Source organism: Vidua chalybeata, chromosome 2 (assembly GCF_026979565.1).
Source record: "Vidua chalybeata isolate OUT-0048 chromosome 2, bVidCha1 merged haplotype, whole genome shotgun sequence".
Lineage (NCBI taxonomy): Eukaryota > Metazoa > Chordata > Aves > Passeriformes > Viduidae > Vidua > Vidua chalybeata.
This window is the reverse complement of record NC_071531.1, coordinates 100,583,087-100,606,934: the sequence shown is the minus strand read 5'-3', so window position 1 is coordinate 100,606,934 and position 23,848 is coordinate 100,583,087. Positions and strand designations below refer to the sequence as shown.

Here is a 23,848-nt window from a genome sequence, read left to right as displayed (position 1 = left end):
TGGAAATACTGCTCTTTTGCACACACTCTGAAAGGATGATTAGATATCTCATGGGATCCTCTGACAGGCCTGGACACAGGTCTGAACATCCAGGAGCCCTAGCAGTAGGACATTAGGTGATCCAGACAGGTACCTGACCCCATACATAAATTGGAGACAATGGTTCTTCTTCAGCTTTTGCTAAATATCTTGGGACCTACAGGTGAAGCACACTATGAAGATATGTTGCATTCAAATTCTTACAGAATAAGCAACTTAGTGCAAAAATCCATTTTTGTGAATTTCATGCATAAGTATTTAACCTCTCTCCATTTATAAATCTCTTCAAAGTTTCTCACACAGATCAAAGTAAGTCCAGCTGTTACATCCAATATTCAAGAAACCTTTCACTCCTTCAAATTGAACCGAATCTCAAAAAAATTACCTAAGTCTATGAACTCTTTGGAAAGAATATGAACTTCTAAATCTTCTCTCATTTAACTTTCTCCATTGTTAGGAGTTCAGCAGAGCTTCAAGAACCATAAACTGTGACCTGACTTTTAAAAAAGAAATCACTTGAAAATTGCTTTGTTATATGCAAGAATGTATTTCTGAAATTGCCTGAATATTTTCTGTAAATGACTGAAGTAAGATGTGAGCATCACTGAAACACCTAAGAAGAAAATTTCCAGGAACTTCAATGTACCCAAGTTTTCAACCTTTATGGTCATTTCCTTCCCATATTTAGTTATATTCATACTTTTACTACCTTTAAGAGTTGCAAAAATGCCCCAAAGGAAACACAGATGTAAAGCCAGATGAAGCACAGCCTCAATTAGCGAGGGATCAAGAGAAGAGCCACTTCCCCTCACTGATTTTACCTTCAAAACTTCTTACTTGCTTGTTGAGACTCACCTTTTTGTTCACTCTGAAGTTAAGTTTGTGGGTTTGGCTAAGCATTAATCTCTGAGCAACTGTGAATGTCATACCCTTCCAAATTTCTGTCCTACAATAACCATGTGTTATTGAAAATTCAGCCTGCAAAGATCCATCACACTGTCCTGTTCACAGCAATTGAGATTTATCAAGAGCTGTAAGAAGCTCAGCATTAAACTGTCAACAAAACTCACACAGTCCAGACCATCCAACACAAAGCATGAATGTATCCATTACACGTACCTATTTATTGCAGATACTTTCCGAGTTTCAAGAAGCATATAATCTTGAAGAACTGCTTCAAGTTCAGAATCCAAGATCTGATAAAAAAGATTATATATTTTTAAAGTCATTAAAAGTATATGGCTTAAGCATATAAAATGAAAAAAATATGCATTGTGCAAAATTACTACTTAGAAATGAGCCCATGAGCCAGTCCTTCTGAAGCTGTGCATTACCTGAGAAATGTTGTGGGTGATAACAATGATGGTAATTTATAGCACATTACATTTAAGGTATATAATATTGTATAGATTCTTAAGCAACTTCTACACATGAGTTCAAAATTAGTAGAAAACTCCAAAAAAAAAAAAAAAACACAATTTTCAAATAGTAATTTTGCTACAATCATTTGCAATGAAAAAACAAAAACAACATATTGAGTATGAAAAACTGCCAATGGCATATCAGAAAATATAAATGATTTAGGAAACCAAAGCATCTTTATGTACATTTAAGCAGTATTCTGCCTTTAGCTTGCAGCAAAACAGTGACATGAATAGGGAAACCACATGAAAAATCAACGAGTATCCTTAAATGCATTATTTCTTTAATGTCCAAAAATGCTGAACATGGCAGTTCTGTTACAGGTGTGAAATTCTGGATGTACATCCTTGTAAGGATACATATAACACCTAATCACAATTAGTCCCAAAGTCTCTGTAAATTTTCCTGGTGATTCTCACACAATGACCCTGAGCACAGTGCATTTATTAAATCTGATGTGCTTAACAAGGCAAAAAAGGAAGAAGATGCAGCAGTAGAAAGAAATAGGCTCAGCAGACTAAGGAAAGACACAAAGGAGAAAAAAAAATAAAAGGAAAAATGGGAAGAAAGTTCATGTGTCCAAATGCACCTGGTCTAATCTCTGTTCTGCATAATCACCATCATTAGTACATGCTTTATTGAGTATTTCAGTGGCACTATTGGCAACTTGGCATTCTGCAACGAGAAACACCATTTCAGACAGTATTGCCACACAGGCACAGATCTTAATGATAATTAAGAGCCTATATTAGACAAAGTCTTTCTCTTTTCTTTCCACAGAGTTTTTCCTGAGCTTTCCACAGCAGCTGTCCTAATGGTACCTACCACATGATTCCCAGTGAAGGCAAAGAGAATCAGCTACAGAATTGTCTATGCCCGCTATGCATCAACGGTCACCTGGCTGGGGGCACCTATGTGTCCCAGCTGAAGAGCAGACATTTGCCTCTCCAAAGGATCAGCCCACCCAAGGAGTCCTGGACTCCCTCTGCTCCCTTCTGTGAGCTGGCAATTTTCAAACAGAGAGATGAAATGTAAATATCAGCACGGATAATTATTTCACTGCTCATTTTTTGCAAGATAATCAGACAGAAAGATAAGATTCACTCTGAGGAACAGAAGTAGTAAAAATTTTTATCCAGCAACAGCATGGAAGATTCTGCCATTTCTTCTTACAAAAGCAACAGTTTGTTGATTTGTAGCTGTTGCCTACTTTCATGTGCAAGAACAACAGAAATCTCTCACTGGTCTTCTCTACATATTTTCAGGCAATCGCTACAAACATGACAACTTCTAGGATTATTTATGCTACACACTGTGTAGCCATTCCTGCTGTTGGTGTCAGCTGCAGACAAGCCAGGCTCAGAAGCTCAGATTCAATCACACAGGCACAAGTAACATCACTACCTCTCCACCCTTTGCACCTCCTACTCAATTCCCCAAAAGAGATTTCCACAATCATGCATAATCACAATGAGAATGTCATTAAAGTGAATCTCAGCAAAATACTACCTCTAAAATGAGTGGGAGCTACTTATTAGATAATACCAATAAAAAACTGCAAGATCAGAAGGTGGTCAAAGTTTACACTTTATTTTCTACAGTAATGTCTTCCTTTTTTTCCTACAGTAACGTCCTTCGTTTTTCTACTTCTTCATCAGTTAGCCTTGTAACAACTTTTTCCACAGAGAATCACAGAAAACCTCCAGTTGGAAGGCACCCATAGAAGGCATCCAAGAATCACTGAGTCCAGCTCTCTGTTCCTTGCAGGACTACCTATAACTAGGCCAAATGACTATGAGCATTGTCCAGACACCATTTGGGTTCTGACAAGCTCTGTGCCGTGACTATTTCCTTGGGGAACCTGCTCCAGTGACTGACCACCCACTCAGTGGAGCACCTCTTCATAACACCCAATCTGAACTTCCCTGCAACTTCATTCCATGTCCTTGAGTCCTGTCACTGGTCCCCAGGGAAAGGACATCAGCACCTGCACCTCTGCTGGCCTCTCCTGAGGCACTCCTTAAGCTATGTTTTCCCTCTTATTTATCCCCTTCATTTCTTACCTAATTTCTTACCTAATTTATACCCATTTTCCTTCACTTGCAAGGCCTCTGCAACTGACAAGCACTCATCTCACCACACCTTGACAGGAATTACTGCCCATCAGATGTAGCACCTTAACCACCTAAATGTAGGCTGAAACATCTTCAGCCAAGTGACCTTGACAAGAGGCAGAGATTCCAGGGATTGAACTGTCAGGTCCTGCAAAACTTGTGTCATAAAGGTATCCTTCAAACTGAATAGGTGTAAAACCCTACTAATTCGATAATGCAGAAAATTATATTTCTCACAGACACATTTCAGGGGATTGTTGACCTGAGAATTTCTTATGACATGTTTACAGAAAAATGTTATGAATTATTGCATGGCTGAGATAGCTCTGTGACAGAATGTTTGCAACGAAAGATAAGAACAATTGTGTGTTAAGTACAAGCACACAATTTGCTGTGCATAATATTAGCAGGGTTTATTTTAGAATTGACCACCCACCTGACTGTTCCAAAAAACCTCCTGGAGTTGCTACAAGACGCCAGAGAAAGTTTTCACTTGTAGCAGACTTTCTGTCTTTAATAACACCAGCTGTCGCTTTTACAAACACATTATGCCCTTCACATATTATCCTGTATTCTGCAAACACCAAAAAACCCTAAACTCTCCCACAGTTATTAACATCTGCTTCACTTACTGATTCTGACAAACTGAAGGACAAAGGCATGATTTAACAGATTGCTCCACATAAAGCAGCTATGCAGTCCACAGAAGGATTCATCAAATGCCCCTGTCAGAGAGCTTTACAAAGCACAGCTTAATGAAGGTATGCAAATTGCTATAATATATAAAATGCCTGATACCACTTCAACATGCCTATGAAATCTATGGAGAATGGTAAGATATATCAATCTAATTTGTCTTTGAAATAAAGTGATTTGGTTTCCTCCAGATAATTTCAATCTTTTTTTTTTTTTTTCTTTAATGCCCTGAAGCACACATTACATACAAAGAACTACTGCTTTTGGCACTGGAAGATGTGATTATTCAATAGAAAAAACATGCAGCAAGAGACAAACTGGAAGCACACTGGTATTCTTCAATATTTTCCTTCAATGTTTTGACATGCTGGCACTTTTAAAAAATTGTTTTTTCCAAGCCTTGTTGCATTTAAACAGCTCCTATTTTTTCTGCTGTTGCTTGATGCGAGGTTGAAGCCTGAGTGCAAGTCAGGCTGATATTTACAGCATGAGGAAATGCTCAGATATGAAAGTGCACCAGAAAACAACATGCATCCAGGATGATTGCTTCTGCAGCTGTTTTCAACATTATTGATCTAGAAATTTGATCTTTTTTTTTTTTTTCCATCAAGATAAGGAAAGAATAGCTTATGAGCTAAAATTATTTTCGATGGAAAAAATCAACATTTTCTAGAGCTTTATCCCTCCTGAGAACTGAAAGTTCCTTTCACCAAATGACTTGGAAAAAAAAAATGTATAAAAATACACTTATGTTTTGTCACAGAAGCTAAAACCCACAATCACCCTTTAAGATCTTTGTGGAAAAATAAAAAGAACGTCTTTTTTTGTTTTTTTTTTTTTACTCTGGAAAAATAACACATTAAAAAGAACATGGCACAGCGTGTGCGCATCAGAAACTAGAAGGTGCAAAGTTCCTGGATCTTGGCTTTACCACTTACATTTAAGGCCAGGCAGGTGAGAAAGAGGACTGTGAAGTAGCATGATTATCTCTTTGTCTCTCATGCTGGGACCATCAAAGGAAAACGAAGCTAGGTAACACTTTCTCGGGTGGTTCTTGGTTATGTTATGTTAGGAGAATTCCCAGTATAGTAGTCAACAGATAAACAGTTTCAACTCTTACTTTATGTCACAGTATGATAGAATCACTTAGGTTATAAAGACCTCTGACATCATCGAGTCCAACCATTAACTCAGCACTGTGAAAGCCAGCACTAAATCATGTGCCTAAGCACCACATCTACCCGACTTTTAAATACTCCCAGGACTGGTGATCCAACCACTTCCCTGGGCAGCTTGTTCCAATGCCTGACCATCCTTTTGCTGAAGAAATTTTTCCTCCTATCCAATCTAAACTTTCCCTGGCAAAACTTGAGGCCATTTCTTCTCATTTTATTGCTTGTAACCTGGGAGAGGAGACTGACTCCTACCAGTTTGCAACTTCAAGTAGAGAGGGGTAAGGTCCTCCTAGGCCTCCTTTTTTTGAGGCTAAACAATTTCAGTTTCCTCGGCCGCTCCTCACAAGACTTGTGCGCTAGGTCCTTCGTGCATTAGATGTTTCTTGTTAAAACAGAAGTAATTGCTGCTACTGTCAAAGCTAGACACAAATTTTGCTCAGTGCCTTAGGCAAAATGACCAAGATGAGCAGTACTTGGTGCAGGATTCTCAAATCTCTCTATCATGGGACCACAGTTTCTGCACTGAGAATTAACTAAATTGTAAAATAAGAGTCCAAGTTGGAATACCATGTCAGAAATGTATTGTGATCTCCTCATTTTAAAGGCACTAACTTGTAAAATTCTTTCCATTCTGTTACACTAAATATTCAGTATGTGCCAGGCACCATGTAAAAAGCTTTTATTTCTGTGCAAATGAATATACATTAGAGTGAGTGTTTATAACATTTTTCTAGCTTTGGATTTATATAACTGACAATTAAGTGGTGATATCTTAAACACTATGTATCACTTTTACATGCCAGTATCACTTCTAGATGCCAGTTAGCAATATTTAACAAAGCAGGCAGTTCTCATTTTTATGTCTTTTGTTTTTGCATTCAGCTTTGGTCCTCCAGCTTTACATTCAATCAAACACTAAAATCAGGGAATAAACGAACACGACAAGCCTTCCTTTATTCTACCTCATTTCTCAATATACCTCTTTCAGCTTCCATCATTACCATGCCTATTTTAAATTTGTTCTTTTTAACATAAATCTACAAGTACTGAAAAATCTCTCCCCTTTTGACTGTGCATCAAGGCCAACAAATTCACAGCTGATATAGGCAACAAAGGCATATTAAGGAAGTTCCATGTCACACCTCCTCTCTTATCTCTTGAACCTATATAAAATTATACAAATTATTGTAAGTAAAATTAAACATTCTAACTTTTCCCTGAAATAGAGAGAAAATTATTATTCTTGAGAGTCAATCTTCTTATAGCTCCCTTAAGATGTAACATCTAATAGATTTTAGGGTACAAAAAGAGCCTCTAATAGAGATTCCAGACTCAGTTTAAGAAAACAGCTTCAATGAAGTATATTAGCATGTAGACCATCATTGACAAAATTACAGTCATACTTTGTGCAATAGAGTGTGCTACATGATAATGCACAAGACATTTTTTTAACCTGTTACCTTGTGGTGGTTTGTCAGGGTTTTTTTCTTCAAGAACAGCAGCATTTAAAATCAGGATGTACTGGTTTAACAAAATAGGTGAGAAGCAGAGCCAGTCCACCCCATCCCACATCCCTACCCACTGACAGATTCCTGCCATCCACTGTAGTGAGGATATTAACCCATGGCTGTTATGGACAAACTACCTACGCTGGACAGCAACATAATCAGTAACAGCAAATGGTTCTGGGACAATCCTGAACTGACACTGAAGTAGGTGAGAAAGTGCAATCCTTGCTTTGATAAGCTCCTTGGCAAGCTAGTACAAATGCATGTTTCCTGTTAAAAAAAAGAAAAATGTAAGGGGAAAAAAAAAAAAAGTTTTTTAGATTTCAGACCTTTTTCTACTCAAAGAGAGTGAATTTCCAGTGGCTGAAAATGCCCTCTTTCCCTGACCTGGAGGAAAATGCAAGAAAGGACTCACTGCTCTGAAATTAGGTTTCAAAAGTAACATCCTAGGTCCAAAGACTCCCAACCTGAAATATTTCTGTGGAAGTATTGAGCAACATTACTCAGTATTTCTGAAGGGAAGGGTCTCCACCTGCCCTGACAAAGACAGGGGAGGCACACAACACAGCCACTGCTTTTGGTTTGACACTGCAGAGCCTAAGCCACCTTCCTCCATCTCTACAGAGTGTCTGAGATACAAAGAAATGTGCTGCTGTCACTGCAGTCTAGAGGTTGGAATAGAAATTTCATAAGGAAATACATACCTTTTGGGGTTTTTTGTTTTAAAAGCAAGGCAGAAGCAATGCACTCTTCATACCAGTGAAAGACTGGCTAAACAGCTTTATTATTTATTCTTCATTAAAGAATACTTTACTTATGAATGCAATAGATGCAATAAATCTCTAAGCCTTTACCTTTCTAATTAAAGTGACAACTCTTGGAAACCCCGTTCATATCATCGTAAGGAATGTAAAAAAGGCTTCCAGTAAGTTCAATACAGGCAATATTTTTTACAAGACTTATGAGGATAACATGGGTAAATTGAGTATGACCATGACATTCATTTGTCCTGGAAAGTCCTTAAATACTAGTACCATAACATCTGGATATTATGATACCCCATTCCTGCATAAAAGGAGGAATCACTCAGAAATACACACCAGTAACATCCCATCTTAGGAACCACAGGTAAGTAAAAAAATCCGTAAGAGAAATGACAGGACCATCAAATCCTCCTTGAAACAGATACCTTTTATAATGGGGGCCAGATGTAATTCCCAGCTGTTTGCTTACATTACTTGAAAGAAAGAAAATTATAATCTTCCCTTCTGTCACAGAGCCAGCACAGAAGATGGAAGAGATGATCTGTGAAGAGGAGCAAGATCAAACAACTTGAGAAGAATCTAGGAAGCCTTCCTAAGCAGTCAGTCATGCCTGCTGTTATAAAAGGAGGTCAGGCACCAAGATGTCATTCTCTGAAAAGTCAGATCCAATGAGGAATAGCTCATCAAGATAAGAATAATTAGCAGACAGGATAGTGGCAGAAGTAGTTCACCATGGTGATGATAAAACAGTATTAGGAAAGCAGGGCCATTTTAAGAAAAGGCAGCTAAAAATACCTGCCTAGCACACACTTCTCCAAGTTCTTCTCCTCTCCAGTATGCTGATGCTTTAAAGTTAGCTGTCCCAACAGACAGCCCTGTACTGTCTGCCAGTGTCACAATGACTTACAGTATGCTGTGGTACGCTTGCAGTCTCTGAGGATTGTGTGTCTCTGTGAATGATGAGGATGGCTGCATTTTGTTCCAGTTACTGTGAATTAGGAGCAGAACCCATTGACTAGCAAGCTTTCAGCACAGGCTTCAGCTGGGAAAAGGCTGGGTACAGTGCTTGGGCTGCAGTGTTGAAAGAATACACTTCTCAGAAAGATGAACTGGGTCTTAGCCAGGCTTCTGTTCCTGCTTTGCCCAGGAGGACTGATGACACAGTGTCTTTTCCACAGAGACACATGCACTCCACACAGGCCCTTCCTAGCATCACCAACAAAAGACCAAGAGCAGAATCCCATGTTTTTCAGGAAGAAACATCCCAAACTCCAAGGGTCTGGCAACAACAAGGAAATTCTTGTACTGACCTTGGACTGCAGCCTTCCGGCTTCTGTTAAAACCAGCAGAAGCCACTAACCTCTGCATTAAACATGAAATAAATGATTGTGTAGACACATGAGCAGTGGCCAGTCTCCTGTTCAGCCCTTTTGGTAACACTATGACTTCATATTGCATGCCTGGCTGTTTTTTTTTTTTTAATCCCTTCTACATATTCTTATAAGAACTTCCCTAAATTTACCAAATTCTCTCCAAGTTTTGTTTTTCTTCTCAACTAGTGCACTTGGAGTTTATTCCACAACTTCGCCCTCTTGGGATGTTTGAAAAATTTCTTCTAATGTTCACTCTAAATTAATTTATGACTAATTAATAAACATATTATCTTGAGCAGTTATTATTCCTCAATTTCAACAGCTCTCCTCCTTCTCTGGTGTTTGCCCACCAAAGAAATTTAGCACAAAGGTTTCATTTCCTGGACATTATATGCAAGTTACTAGGAATGGAAGCTTAGCATAGTTTGCCAGAGAGTCTGACAGAAGGTAACCAACTACTGGGAACACGTATTTAACTTTTTTTTTTTTTAAAAACTAATAAACAAAAGGCAGATGCTGATTTCCTTTCCTAGTTACTCCAGTATAAACCAGGAATGGTTGGACCTGTATGGAGAGCAATCCATAAGCTGTGGCTAGTGGTAAGAACTGCATCTGAGCAGGCATCTGCTCAGGGCTGCAGTGAGGATTGTGAGCACTAAGCTGTCAGCAGAGAAGGAATATCTGATAGAGAACAGAAGAGCGATTGGCATCTGTCATGTAAGAACCATTTTTTAGAGGCCTTCGAAAATGAAAGGCATTGATCACAGATTTTCTTCAGTCCAAAGAAACTTGAAAACCCATATATCTGGCATCTAGACTCATACTCTCTGGCTAAATGCTGTACCTGCTTCAGTTCAGATTGGACACAGAGAAGAAGTTCAGTGGGAGGATGACTGGTCTCTGGATCAGGCTCCCCAGGGAAGTGGTTGCAACCTGAGCCTGTCAGAGCTCAAGGCACATCTGGATGATGCTCTGAGTCATATGGTTTAGTTTTAGGTTGTCCTGCAAGGAGCAGGGAGTTGGGCTCGATGATCCTTAGGGGTGCCTTTCAACTGGAGATATTCTGTGATTCTATGCCTATGCAAAGGAGAGTTTCATCCATCCCGTTATTCAATGCAATCATCATTCCTGTGTGTTGAATTCAATGCCATTCAACTGTGTTAGGAATGGTCTCAGGACACACAGTGCATCAAACCACTCTGCTGCTGTTCTGAAGCTGAAATAGCACTGCCATGACCAACACTGACTCTTCTCACTTCTTGAACCACAGTGTCCAAGCATCCACACACCCTTTATTTAACTACCCAAGGAAGTCAAGTCCAGGACAGAATCCTTAGACAGAGAGAAATACATACCTCTAACACTCAATTCCTCTTATCTTAAATGTGGATACCTAAACCAGCTTATATTAATTGCGTGCAGCTATAGGGTCCAATGATCATAAAAGGAATCTAGGGAAAGTAGCTTTGATGTAGGCACTTATGCTGTAGATAAGAAAGTTGAGACAAATCTTATGACTGAAGTCTGCCTCAGGAGAGCTGGCATTCAGACAGATCTGAAGGCACAAACGCTGGTTCAAAGGATGGGTTTTCAATGACATCATGATCTAATCTGTAAGTCTTTATTCAGTCCTTCCTTTTCTATTTGAATACTAAATAGAAGAATTTGAGATTTGGCTCAATGATAGCAATAAAAGTCATCAGGAAGGCTGATTTGTAGGAAAATATTAAAATAACTAAATATGTATAGCTTGACTAAAGCCACTATTGAAAGGGAAATATGATAATTATCTACAAGCTCTGAAAGGATACACATACTAAGGATTTTTTTAATAGGGTTTTTCAGGAAAATATAGCTAAGAATAATGTGATTATACCAAGCAAAGTAAAGTTTAGGCTGACAAGGAAAAAATCTTATAATGCAATGTATTCTATTGTATAATAATCTTCCAAAGGAAATTGGCTGAAGTCCAATCACATCACAAAGTCTGTCCATGACTGGACAAAGATCTGGAGAGGACAATCCTGGTGCAAGATGGACTAGATGACTCAACAGCGCTTTTTCATTTTTAAATTCCTATCATTCTGCTGTATTAAATAATCCAATAAATCAAAGGGAAGAGGGAAATAGGCTTAGCAACAATTGCACAGCTGTTTCTTCTTCGAGCTCTGCAGGCTGCAATCAGTGCAAGACACACTGATTGCACAGGGGGAGGAAACATCTGTATGTGGTCAGAGCATTGCGTTAATTCAGGGCTTCAAAGCTGCATGCCTGATGTCCCCTTTTCCCCCTCTTAATACAATAACATTGCCAGAAGAATCGACCCTGTGTTGTAAATGTATCAATCATGATTTTTGCTGCACCAGCTACTCATAATTGGTTTAAGCTTTCTTGATCTCAGATGCCAACCGGTGTTAAACAAAACACGAAAAATATATAGCCTGTGGACACATATTCCCACTGAAATAATCTTGCCACACGTTGATCTACAAGGAGTGGGGCAACAATGTTTTCTTGAAGTTGTGATACACATTTTTAAAGCCAGGCAATATTTTACGCATTATTTTTGAAGAGGCTTTGACATTTTATAACTAAAATATCTTGCTGAGAGTCTGTGCTAATACACAGTCTGTTTTCTGTTACAGTTAAGCCACAAGTAACAGAAGTCTTAAGGAATGACTATTCAATTTAACTGTGGATTTGATTTCTCTCTGTAGAAAATATTAGTGTATATATACATAAAAGTATATTTTCTGAAGAAAGTGCCTTCAAGTGTAACATTAGCTTTCCACAACCAATTTCAACTCCTGTTTTCCCACTGCTATTGCACTCTGTGATGCTGACCAAACCTCCATACCACTTCATGGGAGAGATCTGAGACTTCAGAGAATCTAGTTAGGATGTATAGCAGGAAACAACTTTCCTGAAAAAAAAATTATATGAACATCATCTGAAGAATAAATCTACATATCATACGGTCTTTTGTTAGGTTTTATTTTATTTTTTATCATGGGGGGGTTTTTGTCTCAAGTGCTCAATTAAGCATACAACAGCAGAGCAGGGATTTCTGTTTTTCAAAAGAAGGAATATTAATGGAAATCTATGTCTGCATAATAAAGCAGTGATCAACAGTTCACAGTTTACACACTCATTCTGAATTATTCACGTTATTTCTCCCTGATTTTTTTTTTCCTTTTCCAATGAACTTCCCAAACGAGAACCCAAATTGATATTTTCCTACTTTCTTTGCCTTGTCAAAGGAATTAGGAAAACGTGAATATTAGAATTTTATCACACACATTCCTTTAGAATCCTTCTAAATGCTTCTACACGTGAGATTTTTTTTATTCTCTCATTTTAAGATAAAACTCAACATAAAGCATGAACCACCCTTTAACCGATGCAGCTGCTAATTCCTACTCCTGGAGACTGAGCTACAGCAATAAGGTGGCAGCTGTCCACCTGCACCTTGCCTCAGTGGAGGGAACCCACTGCTTTTAATGGTTCTGAACTGATGCTGAGAGAAAAAACGGCTGCTGCAGTACAGTTCAAAGGGGTTGGGCACACAGGGCTGCTGCACAGGGTTCTAAGAGCAGCCTGGGATGTGCAGACAATGGAAGGTAATGAAGGGGAAGGCACTGGGGCCCAAGCACAGGTGTGGGGACTGCACGGGTGTGGAGTGACCGGGGCAGCAGGCAGGGATAGGAAAAGGAGCAGACAAGGAATGGCCTATATGAAGCAGCATTTTATCATCTCCAAATGACCACGAGGCAGAAGACACTGCCTATCAGAATGCCCTGAGAATGCGATGAACTCATTTTATCCAGCAGCTTTCTGGGCAACATGGGCAGAGCTCTGTATGTAAATCCAGCAACAAAGTCTCTGCTGCTGCCCTTGGGCTTGTTTTCTCCGTGATGTCTATGCAAAGCAAAACCAAAAAACAAATAGCAAGACCTGAATACGATGAGACAGAGGAATGGAAAAGCTGATTAAAGCATTTTCCAAATGCCACACAGAAGAACAGATGAAGGAAGAAATGGAATGACTCTAGTTTACTGTTGTGCTATTACTGTAACACTCAGCATTAGGTACCAGAAGTTTTTGAGGTCATTGATTCAGTGTGCTCACTTTTAGAAAACCAAAACGGATATGGAGTCCTGTCACAAGTTCAGATTATTATGTAAAAGGTAATGGAAAACAGATAAGCTGAATGGAAAAAAAAAAAAAAAAAACCACTAAACAACAAATTCCCCCCCCCCCAAAAAAACACAAAGAAAAACCAGAAGAAAAACCACTTTACCAACCAACTAAACAAATACCTGCCACACCAAACCACTTTTATTTAACTGAAAAGAGTAGCTTGAAGGCTAGAAAAAGCATTTGGAGGCTTGGGATTTTGTATGTTAATAGTTCTACTTCAGCAGGATATCTAGAGGACCAGGTGGTGAAATAGGAAGGAAGAAGCCGGACAGAAATAAAAACCCTGGAACAGTTGTCCTTATTTCAGGCTAAGCAAAAGGAAATCATCTCAGCTGGAGAAAGTAGGGAAGACTCCAAATCAAAGGTGCACTTTTCAACTTCAAATTGCTTCCCACTCCCTCACACCCACAGTGAGAGAAGTCGTGGAAAATTAAACTGCATGAAGATTGAAGGGGAAAAGCTTTCCTTCTTAAAATCTTCCAATTTGGGAGTCTGAGTTCTGAGTTTTAGGATTAAATCGCAATCAATAGCACCTCCCTTGTTTTGTTTTGAAATGTACATTTTAACCTACCATCCTGAGGACTCTTTCAAGGTTTTGTCTGGATGGCTTTGAGTTTGGGAGACAACAGAGACAAAAGGGAGCACAAGGGGATAATCATCTTCACAAAGTATTCACAAATATCTCTGCAGTGTGCATGAGGAATTGTTAGGGACTACTTTGGCTCCATGTGTGTCGTGGGTGACACATTCATATCCTTGTAAAGCCAAAATACTCCTGGGCTCCCTCTCTACTTTGTAATATTGAGCAAACGTAACAATTATATGGCATTTTCAAATTAGAAACATTTACAAAGACTACCAAAATTGGCTTGGCATTCTGAATTAGAAGAAGACCATTTGATTACAAATGAGATTCTTAGATAACTACATACAGAAAGTAAGTTTATATGAATTGATTGTTGCCACAATGTTGAAGTGTCTGTGAGTGCAATTGCATTACCAAATTAAGGCTCAAATTGTAAAATTTATTCATGAAGTGCAGGCATATCATATTTTAAAATTGTTCTAATCAATTAGATAACACTCCCTGCCTGCACAGGAAGCCATTCAACAGTTTTAAGACAAGAAACTTTACAGTTTTTCTTTAGAACACAAAGTGGGTTGGATTTTTTTTCAGTTTAAGCCTTCCTAAGACAAAGAGAACTAAATATTGAAAACTAAAACTAAATACTGCACAAATTTTGTAATTGAGAAAATGGGAGTTCAGAAGCACATATTTCACTACTTCATCAATAGTGAGGGCCTAGGTTCTTTAACCACCATCCCCCATGCAATCTTAAAATATCATCTTATGGTTCTCCTGAATTAGATCCCTCTACGGGTTCAGGTAAAGGGAGAACAGTTGTCCATAAAATGTGAATTTTAAGATACATGCAATTAATCAATATTAATAATAAATACAAAAGAGTAAATGGTCCCATCTCTCACTTAGGGAAGAAAGGCACACTCTGTCACACCAGCTTTTGAGATTTACAACCCAAGCAAAGGACCACAAGGTCTGCTGGCTACACAGTGTTTTCACATGACTGAAAGAGATTTTCTTGCCACTAACAACACCAGTTTACATTTTAATGGAGCTGTTCTGAAGAAAAATAATTAACATATGGTTGACTTCCCATATATTAGAGAAAACAATAATAGCAACTAAATCAGTATCTTCTATATAATTTCAGCTGTCTTGGTCATGATGAGTTGCTCATCTGACTCATCTCATAGATATGCATGATATAATGAGAATAAACACAAATCGTTTGCAATGTCAAAGATTAGATTTTACCTAAGACAAAGGAAATAGGACCATATTATGAGGGACTACCTAGGAAGCAGCAGCCAACCAACCATTACTTCTTTAAGTCACAGAAAATCCCTGGCAGGTGGTTAATTGATAATAGTATATCACAAGGCAATCTCTACACTTTCAGCTTGATTGCTAGGCTTCAAGTGAGGGCACACAATCTTGGCTTTTCACAGTGCCTCAGTTTAAGGTGTCACTCTGAACACTTGGCTTACAAGCCCTTCATCCCTGCAGAGTTAATTTCTTATAGGAAATTTTTATCTGCTACAAAGGGGGCTCAAAGCAATCTCAAGCAGTGGCAGTGATATAGAGGACTTCTCGGGATGTGATGTCCTACCAATTATGGCCACCAGCACAACACTGGTAGTTGTCAAAGAGAAATCAGGACACTGATTTCCATCCACCAAACAAGCTCTTGTCAGGACCTGCTGGCTGATGTTTAGGGATCTTAGCTGAAATAAACAAAACAGGGAAATGATTAGTGGCATTGGGTCTGGCAGGCAGGTTGTTATCCTGGCAGACACTCGGCAGACTGTGGGTTCGACTTAGTCACAAAAGGAGGATGTGAAGAAGCCCAATCAGATAACAAAAATAGACTGCAAAACACATGCTTCTACTTGGGATTGTATTTACTAACACAGCAATTCAAGCAGTCTTATTCTTAGAACAAGAACTAAAATAAACAGAACAATCCCAACTGTCAGAGTACCATCCATTAATCACAAGGGCTCCTGTGTTTGAAGAAAAACAGAGGCATCTAAACAACCATCCACCCCTTGTCTAGGCCCCCCCAGTTTCAGTGGGACAAAGCAAGGAGTATATGGGAGCTGGAGTCCTGACTGAAATGGCTGGTAAAGGACCTAGAAGAGGATGGATTAAATCCAAGCTGTGGCTGTATTACATTTCCACTCCATGTGGGGAGAGATCAGTAGTGCCAAAATGCAATGCCAAGCATATCTGGGCTAAATCACTCTCTGAAGCTGTCCTCTTAGCTGGGGAGAACAGGCCCCCTAACTAACATCTGTAAGATCACATCTGGATTCATCCCACCACCATTTTGGTACAGCAGACTCTTTATAAAAATTTAGCATGCCAAAGGATTAATACACCCATAATTTAACTCAGATGTCCATAAAATGATTGCTGGGGTTCAGAAAATATGAGTGGTGTAGTAGAAAAACTTCTGCTTCCATCAATCAGCTTTTCATTAGCATCATTCATCCCATCCTCTATATTCTGAATAAAATCTGCTTTCTCTCTTTACCATGCAAATTCCTCTTACATAATAAATATTGCAACACAATAAATCCTTCAGTGTCCCTTTTCCTTCTAGGGAAACTGTCTCTGCACTGCTTTATGCTGAAAAGGTTTTCCAGACCTCAGCACAGCATTAACTGCGATATTTCCTTCCTGTGCAAGCACATCCAAAGACTGTCTTTTTCATTTTCTCCTTGGTAAGGAAAGGTATTGCCATCAAAGGTCTTTGGCTTTAGCTATCAGCCTGTGATTGCATGGATGAAGTCCCCTCCTAGGATTGTCCCAGTTATGAGAAGAGACCTTCCTCCAAAATAAATTAGGTATGAATGGTAGGCTCTTTTGAGGTTTTTTTTGTTTGTTTGTTTGCTCACCTCTTTCGATCCCTGAAAAATTTTCAGACATCATCTAAAGAGAAAAAAAATCAACAAACAAAAGCTCACCCTGTTAGGGGCTTTCAGCCATAGAAGTAGCTTATAAAAAGAAAACAGCCCTGAACTCTTTTCTTCTAGGAATGTTGCCACACCCAGAAAATGTGATCCTCTCCTCATGGAAAATGGGTGAATTTCATAAATAAAATTCAAGCTTGGACCCATCTCTAGTTTTCATTCATTGATTCTCTATTTATCCATACAGTGAAGGAAACACTAAAAATCTCTGTGTACATATGAAGGCAACCATCTGTAAGCAAAAGGACATTATCTGAATGTAAGAAAGAAAAGGCAACAGAAGGATCTGCTCCTGTAGTAATTGCTGTCTGCTGGTAGAAGTGTCATTTTAAGTTGTCAAAACTTGAGACCTAAAATAAACCCCAGCAAGTTTTCTTCAGTGCTTCTCTGTGTCATACTACTTCTCTTCTGAATTGCCTTCATAAATTCAAATTCCTCAACAGCCTTGTTACTAACTTCCAGGGAAAATGCCAGAGAGACAGATTTAATATGCAGCTCCAAGACACTTCCTTACCCTGCATTATTACCTCTCCTGCAAGAACACTGCTTCTCCTGGGAAGAATTTGATTTCCTTACTTATCAACACCTTCCTCTGCACATCAGCGTGTTTCCTCTCACTCTCCTTCAGTCACATAGTAAAAAAACCCTAGAAAAGGTGAAGTGATGTATGTGCTAATGAAAGGCTGATTAGGAATTGACTGCTAATAGAATAGATGCTGCATCCCATATTGCTGTGGGATTTGCTACCACCTATCAAGCCAGAACACGTGTGCACAGGTGTTTGTGCACAGCAAATATACCATGGAGAGGCACTTGTGCACCTCGCTATTAGCCTGAAACAGATTTTCCACCATCCGAGCAGTGACCCGTTAATAGCTTACATAATGGAAACCAGCACCAAAATGAGTCAGTGTGCTTGGCAAATTCAGATCATTAACCATGAGAAAGAGCTTCAAGTAGATCAAGGGAGAAGCACATACCCCAGAGAACATTAAATAGAGAAGTCTTATTAGTGATGAGTAAACAGGTGCAATATCCCTCTAGATTTGGCAGGATGGACCCTCTCATTTCCCACAGAGAATTCATGTCTGAAAGACTAGGTCCCACTTCTCAAAACAGAGAACAAGCTGGACTCTTGACATCCTTTCCCAGGTACCCACTCGCCAAAAGGGAGCTCTGTAATAAGAAATAAGCAGGAAGATGAAGTACATGGCTCCTACAGCTGCAGACTCGCCACTGTGCCAACACAGCAGGAGCATGCAAAGATTAAGAACAATCCATGCACGGATCTGTACTGTACACAGTTGATAAGGGAAGACTGGGGCCCTCTGGGAGGCACTCCAATGGTCTGCAAGCCAACTGGGTTTCACTAGGTGGTGGCTATGGTGCTTCTCAGTAGGAAGTCAGACCAAATGTAAAACAGATAAGTGAGTTTTTTACCCCCACCCAAAAAAAAAAAAAAAAAAAAAAAAAAAGCCAAACCCCAAAACCTGAAGCTACAGACAGATCATTCCAGTTAACAATGTCACCAAAAAAAATTGAGAAATAAATTTGAGATAATTTTATGACAGGCCTACAACTGTTCCACTTGAGCAGTGGTGACAATTCATAGCCAATGCAGTAATTGCATTGCAATGGTGGTCATGTACCAGCTTCAAATATCTGCAGAGGCACTTACACCACGGTTTTGGAACACCTGGTCTAAATGCTAAATGTTCTGACTATTTGAACCAGCTATTTCAAACTTCTTTTTTTTTTTTTTTTAAGGTGAAGAAATGTAATACAAAAATACAGGTTTCCACTGACCCAAACTAGGCACATGAAGACCACACTTGGTTCTATGTCAAACAGCTTAAACCATAGAGTTTCCAGAGACACAGTTTCCAGGATATACCAAAGCTGCTTGAAGAACTTACATTGCATATTTTCAGCAACCCTCCACTTCTGTTCAGGGTTCTCAGTCCTAGGTTTTGTCCTAGAGATATGACATATATGTAGCACTTCTCCATATTTCATTTTTATGAAACTGAAGTGACTCCTTTGATATAAAATATGTAATTTCTTCTCATAAAAGGCCAATACAAGGGCCATTTGACAGGCCAGGATGTTGCAGTACTGTTTGAGATGTCTATCTCGGCAAGCGAGTCTGGCACTACACGCAATGCTCACTTGGCTTCATTTTCTTATCTATTTTATGTGCATGAACAGCTGGAGATGGACATATAGAGGCTTTAACCTTCTGCAGCACATCTAAAAAAGTACACAACCAAAATCTATGCAGCTGTGAATGCCAGAAAGCCATCTGTATACAAATTAATAGGTTTGGTTTGAATAGTTTCCATTTTTATCCTGCCATCTACATTTGCACCTATTCAGTGGTTCAGTTTGGACGCAGCAGGGACATGAACCATGCTCCAAACCAGCTTTTCCATCTCCTAGGCCTGCTTCACTGCAAGCCTTCCTGCAAAATCTTTCCCTCCTTTGAGCATTTTCTTCCCTCTCTCTGTATCAGAAATCAAGCAAACAAGCCTAAGGAATGCTATTTACACCAACACTTCTGTGGAGTGCATTACTAGCCTGAGTGGATGACAGAAACAAAGCAGAGGCTTATTTTCTGGTTTCCCAACCCCATTTACTTTCCAGTGACAAAATCGAGCTGTTCAGATGCAACAAATTCAGCTCTGAGCAGAAGGAACAGCAATGTCAGCCTACGAAGCACCTGACTGCTTTGAAAAACAACCAGCTGTTCCTTTTGTTCATTAAATCTGTACTTACGCATATGTATGCATGTGTAGTAGATTAACAATGCAAATCTTATACCAAAAAAATCTCTGACATCTACTTAAAACCTTGCTACTAATTACAGATGTGATTCAGACCAGTGATGTACTTCTAATTAGTAAAAATAAGCAGTGCTGTTTTCCTTGAAGGAAATGAGTATGGCTAACTAGATAAAATTAGACTAAAGTTAACACTAAACACTTCTGCTTTGTACCCTCTAAACAGTTTTTTGTTAGCTCTAACAGATCATTATTAATGACCCTATAAAAGCATCAATATTATCTAAACAAATCCACTATTTTCTTCAAATATCTTCATCTGTACATCTCATCTCTGAATGTCATTTCTGTCAGAGACTGAGTGCGAAGATGGAAGTTGTTTTACAGGCAGGCTTAAGCTTGCAATATTTACTGGAAACTAAACAAGTACATGGCAATGCTATGAAAGAAACACACACAAGAACTTTTCTATATTTACAGAAAGTGCTCTCAAAAAAAAACAGAGCCATGTCATCCAAATCTGTCCCTTTATAAATATGTAAGTCTTTTAAACACTGCTTGGTGGCTGTAGGAGCAATAACAACAGCCTTGCCTTAAGTCACTGTGGCCTTCTAGGTGGTATTACTAAACTAAAACACTATTTATTTGTGACCTTTCCCGTTTACTTTACAGTTACTAGTCAAAAGTACAGTGTCACTCTGCAGACACGCATAATCACCTTTATTTTCCAATCTAATTGAGAAATGGAGCTGTTAATGTCAAGAAACATTAAGGAAAAGCTGCTCCACTGAACCTGCTCTGTGTAGCTACCTGGTGTTAGATTGTTGTGATAAAAAACTGCTCCGCACGCACTCCATGGAGCACAGGGGATCATCAGTTTGCAAGGAGAACCCAAATCTTTTCCTGCCCCATTTCCCCCATTCCATCACTGGAGTCTTCCCACCTGCAGCACATAGTAAGCCTCACTGTGAGGCACTGTAGCAGCTCATGGAGCCCCAATAACCCCTAGGAGACATGAGCCCTCAACCCAGGCCCACAAAGACAGCTTTCACCTCGGGGACCAGAGGAGTCACCCACTGCAAGAATTCCATGGGAGAGGCTTTTTGGATCACCCCACAGCCTGTCATCATGGGCAAGGCCACCAGAGGAAGTGGCTATCACAGGGACTAGGGGAGTCCCAGCCAGCTGCTGGAGGGAATGGAGGGCCTGGGTGTAGGCTGGGATACCTACGCGGAGAAAGAGGATCCAGAACCATCTATTGGATAATTGGCACGTGGAAGACGAACTGCCAGGGGGTCTGTATTGTGCATTTGTGTCCATTTCTGTTTGTCAGGGAGTTTGTTCTGGAAGCTGGACCAAAACAGGGGCTTTGGCAGCTCATATGTCCAGGTGGCAGCACCAGCAGAGACAGGATATTTAGGGAACAGTGACTGTCCATGCTGTACACACATACACATTATACACACCCTACTAAGAGGTGTAAGTCCTGGGCAGCCAGCAAGGGGAGCAGGACAGGGTCGTTGCTGCTGTTCAAGCTTGCATGATTACAAAGTGTGGATCTGTGCAGTTATATGTATATAATGTTTACAACGTACATTGTGTGTGTGCGCCCACTAGCACACCCCTGTAGGAATACAGCCTGGCCCTGCTTGGACCCAGGGACATGCAGCTCTGGCATCCTCATCTTAACTGGACTGCTGGATTCAGCCTCCCCATAACACTTGGAAATTCCCAATACAGGTGCCATCCATTGCGCATAAACTAACATTTATTTGGAAATAAAGGAATATAACAGAACTGGCAATTTTCCAACAATCAGGGCGGTCACGATCCTCTTGCAGTAGCTGTGACATAAGACATAAAGTCCAGACTGAAAGATGGTGATGCAGTATCCAAAGGATTTTTTGTTTAGAACCAGTGCCTTTTTTTTTTTTTTTTTTTTTTTTTGTCAAAGAAAGCACATTAATTGCCTAGCATCTGCTCTTGCTGTCTTCTGTCATTTCCTTGTCTACACACAGCAGCACATTCTTCTAATCAGCACCAAAACAAAAAGTAAAGGAGTAGTTTCAGGTCAGACCACTGCACCAAAGCACTGATTCAAACTTTACCTATTGGCTCACTTAAAACTAAGTTTCAGCATACACTAATAGATAAGGAAACATGCTCTTGGTATGTAAGAATAATGGACAATTTTAACACAATTTATGACCTCTTCTATTTCTCCTGTCTGCAGTAACAGAGAACTTCAAGAGCGATGGGTCATCAGAGTCTAATATTTAGGATGACTCAAAGACAGATAATCTGATCTGCCTCACAACAGCCTCATACTTCACCTACTTTAAAAGAGCTACTTCTAATTTGTACCAAAACAAGATCAGCATCAGGTCCCTGGATTCCAGCAACAAAATGTCCCACAGCACCAAGACAATGTTATAAAGTATCATCTACCACACACACTTGAGGTAAACAAAGCCCTTTGGCTAAGTAAATGACCAGAAAGGATTACAGCTGTTGGCTTCATGCTTTCCACTGTATGGAAGAAACATAATTTTTTTGAATACAGACAGTACCCAACACATTCTTTCCCCTCAGGACAGGAGGGGAGAAATTTCCACACCATGGAAAACAACAGCACTGGCTGAATAAGGAGAGTCTACAAAGACATCATGAATTAGCAGGAAACTACTTTGGGAAGATAAGATATTAAACATTTTCTGTGGGGAATAAGAACACTGGAGATTATTTACTTTGCTTTAATTACTTTGGCACACTGCTAGATTAGTTTTTGTACGTTACTCGATTTCCATACCGTCATTTAACAAATGCAAAGAAGCGAGTTCATGTTCTGAATATTTAAAGTTCACCCTATCCGTATTATCATGTTCTGTGCTGGAGTTCCTGCCACTCATTTCAGAAATAAATAAGAGGGCTACAGCTTCACTTCAAAAATTATTATTACTACAGTGATGCAAGCAGCACCCTTAATTTCTGGGTATGTCTTTCTCGCTTGCCTTGCATCCATCTAGATGCATTTTGACAAGAATTCACTGTTAACATATACAATATCAAGCAAGGATAAACATCAGCTTTCACTGATGTTTTCGATCTAGATTACATTAGGTCATTCTCCACTCCTCTGAACACTTCATTCTGATGGAAAACTGATAATAAGCCAATTTCCAGAGGGTTATAACTTATAAAAACACAGTGTAACTAATATGTGTAAGAAGTTTCCATGAAGGCTTTATGAAGTGTTTAACAGGCTTTATAGTTACGGACCATATTACTGTACAACACTAATAAAATAGCAGTTTTAGACTCTCCAATAACTAGAGCACAAATAAACCCATGATATGTATAAAAAATACCACTAGTCCCATGGTTTTGATACTAAGATGAGATTTATGAGAGCCTGTGCTGAAATAAAGATTCTGTCTTTTCCTTGGCTCTTGCCTATTGCAAACTGTTTAAAGAATGCCATTTTCAAGGCAGGAAAATTTTGGATTTCTTGTAAAGAGTTGTCTGTACCTAAAACAACTGCAAACAGTACCATTTCAGTATATCTAAACAAACAACAGTCTATTCAAGAACCAAACAGAGGTTAGCAACAGGATTTTCACCTGAAATTTTCCCAAACTAATTTGCCACATTTTATTGCACATTAGGAGGTTTGGCCTTGAGTACTGTTAAAAAGCTTTGGACTTCCCTGCAGCACTGACAGAGCAGGGATTTTTCTTTTCTCTTCTCTATGTGTGCAGTATCTAAGACACTCTTCTCCACAAACATGAAAATTCCAAAAATAATGAATACCATTATAACAATAGAATGAAAACTGACCAAACAGTAAATACCCATGCAGCCATAAAAAATTCAAATGTTTGATGCCTGAAGGATTACTCCACGCAACATGACAACAGAGTTAATTTAAAGCCAACTGGGAGAAATTAAAAGGCTCAGGTTAATTATTGCTTTACAGCTGAGCTGGAGGCATGAAAAACAGAGCAACTGAGAAGAGCGTGGAGATAAGCAACCAGGGTTTCAGCCTGTCTCCTCCCTACTTCTCATCTGCTCTCAGGCCAGGCACCATGACAGGGCTCTTCAGCAAGCAAAGAGGCCACTTCAGAAGTCCCTCTCTTCCAAGAGCTCGTCTCTTTGCCCTGCTCTTTGCTGCATGCCCTGTGCTCCAATCCCAGCGTGCCCATCCTTCACGGCACGAGGC

The 23,848-nt window shown here is 39.4% G+C and overlaps 1 protein-coding gene across 3 annotated transcripts in view; it reads right to left on the bottom strand.

Annotated features, from left to right (window-relative positions):
- ENOX1 (ecto-NOX disulfide-thiol exchanger 1) overlaps positions 1 to 23,848 on the bottom strand; it is a 359,470-nt gene that overhangs the window by 285,781 nt on the left and 49,841 nt on the right. For all 3 annotated transcript variants that reach the window (XM_053936182.1, XM_053936184.1, XM_053936183.1), the window contains exon 2: positions 1,159 to 1,235. The gene's annotated coding sequence lies outside the window, so the exon portion shown is untranslated. The remainder of the gene's footprint in view (positions 1 to 1,158; positions 1,236 to 23,848) is intronic.